The sequence below is a fragment of the Cryptomeria japonica genome, chromosome 1 (assembly GCF_030272615.1).
Source record: "Cryptomeria japonica chromosome 1, Sugi_1.0, whole genome shotgun sequence".
NCBI classification, from domain to species: Eukaryota; Viridiplantae; Streptophyta; class Pinopsida; order Cupressales; family Cupressaceae; genus Cryptomeria; species Cryptomeria japonica.
Window position 1 is genome coordinate 604,349,412 of NC_081405.1, and position 12,413 is coordinate 604,361,824.

Genomic DNA, 12,413 nt, shown 5'->3' on the forward strand with positions numbered 1-12,413 from the left:
ATGCCTAGTAAGGTGGGAACAACATTTCCTAAAGCACTAGAGATGGTGGGAGACATAGATGTTGGAATAAGTCAAAACAGAACTATGTATATGTGTCTTGCATCTTTAGTTAGTTGACAATAGTAGTCATGTCCATCATTTCCAATTAGGTGTCAATCTCCAATAGTTTTCTATCAATCTACATAGCACATACTTAGGAAATTTTTTGTGTTAACTATTGTATAAAAATATATTACTTTATCAATAAATATATAATCAAGTTCCTATGTTTGTCTCTATAATTTTTGTTTCTCTAGTTTTAGTTAATTGTTTTGTTTTCTATGTATGCTCTTCTATGTTTTTTTTAGTTGGTGTCAAAGCTAGCCTAGAGTGTTTGCATATGTTAGTCAACAAAGGTGTCTTGTTGAGAAAAAAAAAAACATTGAAGGAGTTGAAAAGAGGAAGAGTTGTGCCTTAGTGTGTTGTTGAAAAGTGCTAGTTGTGATAGTGTCCAAGGTGACTAAGAAGAGTTGGCTGCAAGGTGAAAGAAACTAGTAAAAAAATTTCTTTATTGATTTGTTTTGTAAATATGAAAAATCTTTCAGATACTTATCTAACTAAATCAAATAAGTTAGATGATTCCAATTATGTTAATTGGAAGTTCAAGATGCAGACTTTAATGGAAGGATACAATGTTTGGAGCATTGTAAATGGCACTAAGGTCAAACCTACAGCACCACCTGATGTTATTAAATATTGGGAGAAAAGAGAATCCAAAGCTAAGATTCTCTTGCATATGTCAGTAAAGGATTCATTCATCCCTCATATTAGAGATATGTCTACCTCTAAAGATACATGTGGACAACTTTGAAAGGTTTTTATGAGATTACAAATACAAACATAATTTTGTTTCTAAAGAGAAATTTGCTTTAGATATTAAAATGGAAGTAAATGAAAATATTAGTGATTACTTATCTAGAGTTAAAGAGTCAAGAGATAAATTAGCTAATATTGGTGAACAAGTCTCTAATAATGATCTAGTAATAATTACTTTAAATGGAATGGTTAGTTATTATCATATCTTCATTACTAGCTTGGTTGCAATGGAAAAGCCACCCTCTTTTGAGAATTTGGCAGGTATCCCCCTACAAGAAGAAGAGAGGAAGAAGCACATGGATAACTGAATTCAAAGTGTATATTAAGCTTTGATGGCCAAAGACAAGAAGCCATCCAAAGGAAAGCAATGGTCAAAGAACAAAGGAGGAGGTAAATTTGAAAACTAGAGGTATAAAGAGGACAAAAGGTACCAAGAAAGAGCTTCATCCAAAGCAAATGTAAAGAAAAATAAAAATTATAATTACTACATTAAACTTGGGCATTATGCTTATGAATGTTGGAAAAAGTAGAATGATTCCAAAAACAACAAATATGGGGGTAATTATGTGAATGGTGAGGATGAAATAAGTGATAGCCTTCATGAGTTAAAGTTGTTTATTTCTAATGTTGCTTTTTCAGTTGAAGTAGATGAGTGTAATAATTGGTTTATAGATTCAGAGGCATCTATTCATATGTCATGTTATAGAAATTGGTTTACATATTTTTATGATAAAAGTGATGGTAGTAAGATCTATTTAGGATATAATAGGTCTCATGATGTAAAAGGGTATGGTGATATAAGTGTGCAAGTACCTAATGGATATGTAAAGAAAATTTCTAATATTATGTATGTCCCAAGAATTAAGAATAATTTGGTTTTAGTTCCAGCTATTATTGATCAAGGTCTTAAATTTGAGTTCTTGAAAATAGGCTACCAAGTAAAAGATATGAAGGATCATTGTAATGTGATTGCAAAAGGTATTAGGACATGAGGCTTGTATAAACTTCATGTGAAAGTGGAAAACCATCAAGCATTTGCTTCTACATGTGTATCCACCAAAGAGCTATGGAACAAAAGGTATGGTCTTTTAAATCTTAAGGATCTTATTACTCTACAAAGACAAGAGATGGTGCAAGGTCTTCCAGTATTAAAGGATAAAAAAATTAGTTGTGATGGTTGTGCATTGGGTAAACATAGAAATGAATTTGCAAAACGTTTAATCAAAGCCAAAGGAATATTCTTGAATTAGTACATCCAGATGTGTGTGGTCACATGTAAACTCAATCACTTGGGGGAGCTTCTTACTTCCTTATATTTATTGATGATTGTACTAGGTATACTTGGTTGTATTTCTTAAGACTAAAACTGAAGTGTTTGAATATTTCAAAGAATTTAAAAGTATGGTGGAAAAACAAATGTCTCACAATAATAAGATTCTCAAATCAGATGAAGGGGGGGGGGGGGGGGTATACTTCAAAAAAAAAATTGAATTATTGTAAAGATAATGGTATTCTTAAGCGATACATAGTTGCCTATAGTCCAAAACAAAATGGTGTTATGGAACTTGAAAAAATAGAACAATTGTTGAGTTTGATAGGAGTATGCTAAAAGAAAAGAACCTTCCTAACAATTTATGGGTTGAAGCAGTTCATACAGTTGTTTATTTGTTGAATAGAAGACCTATAAAGTATCTAGCAAGTAAAAATCCTTATGAAGCTCTTATTGGTGCTAAACCTATTGTTAGTCATTTAAGAATTTTTGGAAGTAAGGCATTTTATTATATTCCAAAAGAGGATAGGAGAAAACTTGATGCAAAGTCTATCAAATGTATATTTATTGGTTATTGTGTTGATCATAAGGCTTACAAGATGTATGATCTTTCTACTCATAGGGTGTTTTCTTGTAGAGATTTCATATTTCATGAGTTTGCAGATGATGTTAAAGAGGTAGAAAAGAAGAATAACACTACTTCATTAAAAATACTTGAAGAAGATAATGAAATTTTAGATATTGTAGATCAACACACCCATGAACAAAGTAGGCATGAAGTAAGGAAAGGTGAAGTTGCTCCTAATAGCAACGAAACATTAAGAAGATCAACAAGGCAAATAAAGGCACCAATCAGGTATAATGGCTATGCTCTAATGGCTCAAGTAATGAGTGTAGATGAACCTCAAGATTTTAAAGAAGTTAAGAATCATAAGGAATGGATGAATGCAATGCAAGAAGAATATGATGCAATTATGGATAATGGTACTTGGGAATTAGTTGAATTACCTACAAATAAAATTCCTATAGGCTCTAAATGGTTGTTCAGGACTAATTTTAAATATGATGGTACTTTTGATAAATTAAAAGCTACATTATTTGTAAAAAGGTACATGTCACACCTCATCGTGAGGCCCAAAGAACATAACAACCAAGAACATGAAAATGCAAATATTTTTTTTTTTAAATCAATAAATATTTGACAATGCTATAAGACAGTTAAACAAAATACATAATGAATCAATTAACAAATGTCCTCAAGGCCCCATAATGATGCTACACAATATAATACATCATCTCAAATAATTACAAGGAGCCGCAATAATTTACATAATAAAATAATTTACATGTATACAAGATTCTTGTTACAATGCTCGAGAATTTGCATAAGAGTTACATATACAAAATGATAGATCCACAATATACAAACCTCCAAGAGTCCCATGTAGGGAAGTATACATAAATATCGTACATCAATGATAGTCTTCACTTCTTCTCCAAGCCAACACGAACATGAAGTTGAAAGATCCAAACCCAATGGGTGCGAAAAGCACTCCACCCAACCATGTGGCACCAAAATAGGTCCACCCCTCATGCTAGGAGGTACCAGTCAAACCCACTAGGTGGAAGCAAGATAAACAAGAGTATCAACATGACTCATCGGAGAAACAAATATCCATACTATCAAGGAATCAACAAAACTTAAAAAGCAAGAGGCTCACAAGAGAATACCATAGAAGGACATGAATAACAATAATACACTAGAGGCTCAAGCACAATCACAAAGGAATCAAGCAAGAGAAAACATCAACTTCCAAAAACTCAATATTACATGAAAGGGAGAGATACGGATTACCACTAGGTTGCAAAGGGAAGAGTGTCATCACTAGGATGTCATGGGTTACCCTGGTAGGTCTTCACTAGGTCCTGGCCCCCATCCTAGGTTATCCTGGTGACCTCTCTTGACCCCGGGCCCCCATACATACAGTAGTGGACCACACCAACCTCTCGAGGAGACAAGGTTGATGGAAGTCATTCCAAGCCCTTCTCCACTTACCCCAAATCTATATGAGTGTTTGCGGACAAGGAAGCATTAGAGAACTTATCTTTATTAGTGTGATCTAACTACCCACCCAAGTTTAATAATTAGGTTATCACTTGTTTACCAAACTTCTATTGGGTTACCCTGGTGATCACTTTGGGTCCCGACCCCTAATAGAAACCACTCTCCCTACTTACACCTAGAAATCATAATAAAATCAAGGCCATGATATCTGAAGAACAAGGAGACAGGATTCCCACCATAGCATGGGTTAGTTCACATGCTAGAAAAGATCCTCAAAAGGAGAAAAAACATCAACAAGCTAGGAATGGTCTTCTAGAATGCAAAACTTCCACTAAATCAAAATATCAAGAGATACAATACATCAATGGCCAACAAAGGAGACTCAACTAATAAGGAGGTCTAGAAAGATGCCAATCACTTAACATCCAATGACGAAGAGAAAACTTGTACAAAAGAACCTCTAACACTGACCAAGTCTCTGGAAGCTAAATACACTTAAAGCAACATTAACAAAAGCAATTGTACTATAAAATCAAGGAGTACAAAATAACACCTTTAACTTCATTAATTAAATGTTAACTTCATGCTCCCAAAATTCCAAAAGAGAAACATTAGAGTTCATTTGTTTCCTCGTCACACAAAAAGAACCAACTATCCAAATATCAAACCTTAATGAACTAAATACTTTTCTACAATTTCACTATTCATGACCAAGAATGAATTTAGAGCTCAAGATTAACTTATACATTTATTTGTAAAATCATATTATAACTTAGATAAAACTAGATTTTATTTTATTTTAAACACAATTCAGAAATATCTTATATACCAAAATCTAAAAGTAAATCTTGTGTATATATATATATATATATATATATTCATTTATTGATATAATCACATAGCAACTATACAAAACCCGTTTTATTCATTGTTACTGAAACTATTAATTTTTCCAACAACTGAGAGACATACATATAAAAATCCTTTATATACATATAAAAAACATATATATATTGTAACCCAAATGAATTGAAAATGATAATATAAGAACCAAACAAATATCATTTTAACTACACATCACATGAAATAATGTATATTGCGACCAAAATAAACGCAACACAACATCATGCAGGGGAATGCAGAAAGGAGAGGGGTCTCGTGGGGATTGTCCAAGGCTCTCCACGGTTGTGGGGATGGTTCACCCCATAGCGATGGGTCTCACAATGACTGTGGGTGGAACCAATCACAGCGTTGGGGGGGGGGGCTCTTCCCTTGCCCATTCCAAGAGGCTCCGTTTAAAAAACTAAATTGCAAAGCAGATAATATGCCAATGGAAATATAAATATCATAGGCCATACAATATATAGGAATTCGTGAGGGGGTGTATATATATATATATATATATATATATATATATATATATATATATATATATATACGCAGAGAATTTCATGGGTAAATAATATTAACAATATTAAAAAATTTAGAATTTTGTACACAGAGAAGTTCATGGGTAAATAATATTAACAATATTAAAAATTTCAGAATTCGAGTGTAATATATATATATATATATATATATATATATATATATATATATATATATATATATTCTTTCATAAGCTAGATAAATACATACAGAAATGTAAACAGGAAATAATAAATTCCAGAGATTAAATCACCAATTTTCAAATACCCAAAATGAAAATAAAGAGTCATCTAAAACTTATCAGATTCAGAGCCACAGATTACTTCTTTTCAAATGAGAAATTTCAAAGTGTAAAATAAATTATGAACAGATCTAATCTAATTGCTCTTTTTTTTTTCTTTGAAACCCAAAACTTCAGACAATCTGATTCCATTTCCTACATCGACTTGGTATCTATTCGAATCAAGTGAAAGATTTTAATATGCAAAGGAAAATAACCAAAATTCCTACCTCTTCTACTTTCTGGAAAAGAGAACAGAGGCAGAAGCTCTATGCATGAAATACCAGCCCAAGAGCTCCAATCTCAAAGATTCGAACAATCCCTTTCAAATTTCATTTACCCAAAGGCCAGAATTTTTTCCCTAATTTTTTTGAAAACCCCCAAAAGCCAAGAAACACCAATTGCAGAGAGAAGGAAAATTCACGGCAAAGCTTCTTGCGTTTTTTTAAAAGCCAAGAAAACCCAAAATAAAATATCTTTTCAAAAATGTAACACCCCACATGCAGATTCCTACCCAAAAATTAATTTAGATTAATAATTAATTTGTAACTCTCATACACATGCAAAAATTAATTTTTTTCTTTTCTTTTTTTTTTCTTTTTAAAATAAATAAGAAGTAATTGTATTTTAATAATTTATTACAAGCGTAAAGAAATTACTAAATTGAAAAGTTTATAATTTACTATTCGATTAACCCTTCCAATTTATAAAATAATCTAGGCCCTCAAGTTACTAAATAAATAAATCACATGAAGAAACTATAATTAGTTATAATTAATTAATCTTTAAAAAACACAAATATTCTTTTCGGATTAATTAAATAATTTAAATCTTAAAGTACCACCAATTCCAAATTAATTAATTAACCACATCCTAAATACTAAGGGGGGGTAAAATATTAATCATTTCACAAAATTACTAACTATAAGCAAGAGCAACAATTTAGGACAACTCAAAACACTGAGTACTAACAAAAGGGTGATGACTAATAAGACCTGACCAACAAATAGCTAGGGTGCCTAATGGGGTTTGACTTATATCTCCTTGTCCACTTTACCATTGGGTTGGAGAGCATGCTCAGACCTAAAGATTTAGGTGGAGTTGATACTCGGTACCTGCAGCTACATAAACAAACACCAAACATGTACATATAAACCACATAGTATCATATCATGAATAGGGAATGGAAGCGATGTAGATTGCCCATAAAGAGTAGTGTGGCGCTTTTCCCTTTTACCCAAGAACATCAAACATAGAAGCAGTGTAAATCGAGTCAATATACGTCGATAAATGTAAAGAACTCATAAATAAACTAATAAAATAATGAAATATCATATATGAACATCATCTGAATAATCACATCAAATATCATAAGCAAAGAAAAATCAAACAATTATACATCTAATATCGTCAAGATAGAATTCCATTATCACCAAAATATCCCATCTATAAACATGTAACATACACATAGAGTGAAGAAATAGCAAATAACACCATTATTCTAACTATCCACATAACATGAAATATCTTAGTCATATAGAAATCCAGGGAGCATAATCAAGCATCACACTCCAACACCAAAACCGACCAACACCAAAATAAGGGTCGAACCACACAACAAAAATCACAAGGTCTAACAAGCCAAAAGAGGGAGGGGCACTACATCCTCCCCCTAGAATCAGGCTTACTCCTAAAAGCCTATTGAGGAAAGAACTAACGCAAACGGAAGACTCTACTAAAAGATCCTACAACATCCAAATCCACTCCAAAAACCTCTATCTCTCAAAACTCGTAGCCGAATGTCCACATCCTTGAAGACCTGTCGCCTAACCATGACCTGATGACTCTATCACCGTATCCTAATGCTCTTCTAGGAAATTATCAATCGCTAAATGAACCTTGTAGCTCCTGCCTGCATCTCCAATGGTAGGCTCTAAAATAGATGGCCCACGGTTGGATCCCTGAGTACCCTTTTGAGGGAAATACCTAGTAATGTGACTTTGTTGGCCACATGAAAAATATCCAGTATCATGGCCATAAGCACTGCCACTAGAGGGCGCACTCGACTACTGATGACCACCCCAACTAACTACTAATTGAGTGTTGTGAGAAGGTTGTTCATTACAATCACGCTTGTTCCTCTCCCACTTCCTATCCCTACTAGATGGAGTACCCTCACCGTGTCAATGATCAAAGTTCTTGCATTTCAACTGATGCTATTACCGTTCACAAGATGTTTCCCCTTTAGAACCCTGACCACAAGTGAGTATACTACCATTTTGTACTTTAGTGTGGCCTCCAAGATCCCTTTCCATTTTCCCCTCTACTAAATGGGCTTTTGCAACTACAACTTCCATGGTTTTTGGTTCGAAAACCCGCACATCACCACTATTGAGACCCCTGATAAAATGTTGTACTAAAATAGTCTCATCATCTCCTATCCTAACATATCTCTTGACCTCGTAAAAATGACGCCCATATTGTTCTTCTGACATGGACAGCTGACACAAATCATGGAATTCATCTTCTTTGCGCTGCCTCCAATAATTTGAAAGAAACCGTGTCTAAAAATGTTTCACAAATAGCTCCCAGGATATAGTATTAATGTCCAAACAAATATTTTGTTCTTCCAACTGCAACCAATCAGATGCAATGTTCCTCAGATGCAAGATTGCACATCTAGCCTTTGGTTTAGTGTTGAAGGGGTGCATAGAAAAACATCGTTCCAACTCAATCAGCCAATTTTCAATCTCTAAACCAGTTCTAGTACCATGGAATTTATGAGGGTTGGTTCTCATCAAGTCTCTCATAAATGTAGCCTCCCATTCTGACATATCATTAACCGGCCTCACTGGTCACCTTTCACGAGCCCCATTCTCTTGGCGGAGACCCAAGCGATCAAAAAGTTGTTCAAGCAACACCTACAACTGATTCCCTACTGATGCAAACTAAACACGTTCTTGATTACCAAAATCCCTATGGGAACTTTGAGAGGGGGTACTATTAGCTTCTACCCCTTTGCCACATCCTCTACCTCAGCCTCTACCACAGCCTCTACCTCAACTTCTCGGTATCCTACTAGACAACACAATAACATGAATGAGATAGGCTAACGACAAAATTTACGCACAGACAACAAACAAACAATAGTTTATGAACCCAAGAACACCCAGAGAACCCAATGTTTGAACATGGGCTCTGATACCAAGTGTCACGCCTCGCCATGAGGCCCATCAAGGACATAACAACCAAGAACATGAAAATGTGATTAATTTTTTTTTTAATCAATAAATATAACATATACAATGCTATAAGACAGTTAAACAAAATACATAATGAATCAATTACCAAATGTCCTCAAGGCCCCATAATGATGATACACAAGATAATACATCATCTCAAATAATTACAAGGACCTCAATAATTTATATAATAGAATAATACATGGATACAAGATTCTCGTTACAATGCTTGAGAATTTGCATAAGAGTTACATATACAAAATGATAGATCCACAATATACAAATCTCCTAGAGTCCCATATAGGGAAGTATACATAAATCTAAAAGCACTCCACCCAACCATGTGGCACCAAAATAGGTCCACCCCCTGTGCTAGGAGGTACCAGTTAGACCCACTAGGTAGAAGCAAGGTAAACAAGAGTATCAACATGACTCACCATAGAAACAACATATCCATACTATGAAGGAATCAATAAAACTTAACAAGCAAGAGGCTCACAAGAGAATACCATAGAAGGACATGAATAACAACAATACACCGAAGGCTCAAGCACAATCAAAAAGGCATCAAGCAAGAGAAAACATCCACTTCCAAAAAACTCAGCATTACACGGAAGGGAGAGATATGGGTTACCACTAGGTTGCAAAGAGAAGAGTGTCATCACTAGGATGTCATGGGTTACCCTAGTCGGTCTTCACTAGGTCCTAGCCCCCATCCTAGGTTACCATGGTGACCTCTCTTGACCCCCGACCTCCATACATACACTAGTGGACCACACCAACCTCTTGAGGAGACAAGGTCGGTGGAATCCATTCCAGGCCCTTCTCCACTTACCCCAAACCTATATGAGTGTTTGCGGACAAGGAGGCATCAAAGAACTTATCTTGATTAGTGTGATCTAACTACCCACCCAAGTTTAATAACTAGGTTATCACTTGTTTACCAAAATTCTATTGGGTTACCCTGGCGACCACTTTGGGTCTTGGCCCCCAATAGAAGCCACTCTCCCTACTTGCACTTAGTAATCACAATAAACTCAAGGTCATGATATCTGAAGAACAAGGAGATGGGATTCCCACCACAGCACGACTTATTTCACATGCTGGAAAAGATCCTCAAAAGGAGAAAAAACATCAACGGTTTAGGAATGGTCTTCTAGCATGCAAAACCTCCATTGAATCAAAATATCAAGAGAGACAATACGTCAATGGCCAACAAAGGAGACTCGACAAATAAGGAGGTCTAGCAAGATGCCAATCACTTCACATTCAAGGACGAAGAGAAAACTTGTACAAAAGAACCTCTAACACTGACCTAGTCTCTGGAAGCTAAATACACTTAAAGCAACATTAACAAAAGCAATTGTACTATAAAATCAAGGAGTATAAAATAACACCTTTAACTTCATTAATTAAATTTTAACTTCATGCTCCCCAAATTTCCAAAATCCAAACATTCGAGTTCATTTGTTTCCTCGTCACACAAAAAGAACCAACTATCCAAAGATCAAACCTTAATGAACTAAATACTTTTCTACCAATTTCACTATTCATGATTGAATGAATTTAGAGCTCAAGATTAAATTATACATTTATTTATACAATCATATTATAACTTAGATAAACCTGGTTTTCTTTATTTTTTTAAACACAATTCGGAAATATGTTATATACCAAAATCTAAAAGTAAATCTTTTGTGTGTGTGTATATATATATTCATTTATTGGTATTATCACATAGCAACTATACAAAACCCATTTTAATCACTGTTACTGAAACTGTTAGTTTTTCCAACAACTGAGAGACATACATATAGAAATCCTTTATTATATATATATATAGTAACCCAATTGAATTCAAAACAATAATATAATAACCGAGCAAATATCGTATTAACTGCACATCACATGAAATAATGTATATTGAGACTAAAATAAATGCAGCACAGCGGCATGAAGGGAATGCGGAAAGGAGAGGGGTCTCATGGGGATCGCCAAAGGCTCTCCAAGGTTGTGGTGATGGTTCCCCCCACATCCATGGGTCTCAGCATGGTTGTGGATGGAGCCACTCACAGCCTGGGGGGGCTTCCCTCGCCCATCCATAGAGGCTTCATAAAAAAAACTAAAGTGCAAAGCAGATAATATGCCAATGGAAATATAAATATCGCAAGCCATATAATATATAGGAAGTCATGAGGGTATATATATTATTTCATAAGACAGATAAATACATACAGAAATGCAAAAAGGAAATAATAAATTCCAGAGATTAAATCACCAATTTTTGATTACCCAAAATGAAAATAAAGAGTCATCTAAAAATTTTCAGATCAGAGCCACAGATTACTTCTTTTGAAATGAGAAATTTCAAAGTGCAAAATAAATTATGAACAAATCTAATCTAATTTCCCTTTTTTTTTCTTTGAAACCCAAAACTTCAGACAATCTGATTCCATTTCCTACATCGACTTGGTATCCATTCAAATCAAGAGAAAGATTTTAATATGCAAGGAAAAATAACCAAAATTCCTACCTCTTCCACTTTCCAGAAAAGAGAATAGAGGCAGAAGCTGTATGCACGAAATACCAATTGCAGAGAGAAGGAAAATTCACGACAAAGCTTCTTTCTTTTTTTAAAAGCCAAGAAAACCAAAAATAAAATATATTTTCAAAAATGTAACCCTCGACATGCAGATTCCTCCCCAAAAATTCATTAATTATATTATTAATTAATTTGTAACTCCCATACACATGCAAAAGTTAATTCTTTTCTTTTCTTTTTTTTCTCTTTTAAAAAAAAATAATTTTTAAAACAAATAGGAAGTATTTGAATTTTAATAATTTATTACAAGCGTAAAGAAATTACTAAATTGAAAAGTTTATAATTTACTATTCAATTAACCCTTCCAATTTATAAAATAATCTAGGCTCTCAAGTTACTAAATAAATAAATCAGATGAAGAAACTATAATTAATTAATCTTTAAAAAACATAAATATTCTTTTCGGATTAATTAAATAATTTAAATCTTAAAGTACCACCAATTCCAAATTAATTAATTAACCACATCCTAAATACTAAGGGGGGGAGGGGGGGTAAAATATTAATCATTTCACAAAATTACTAACTATAAGCAAGAGCAACAATTTAGGAAAACTCAAAACACTGAGTACTAACAAAAGGGTGATGACTTACAAGAGCCAACCAACAAGGAACTAGGGTGCCCAATGGGATCTGACTAATATCGCCTTGTCCACTTTACCATTGGGTTGG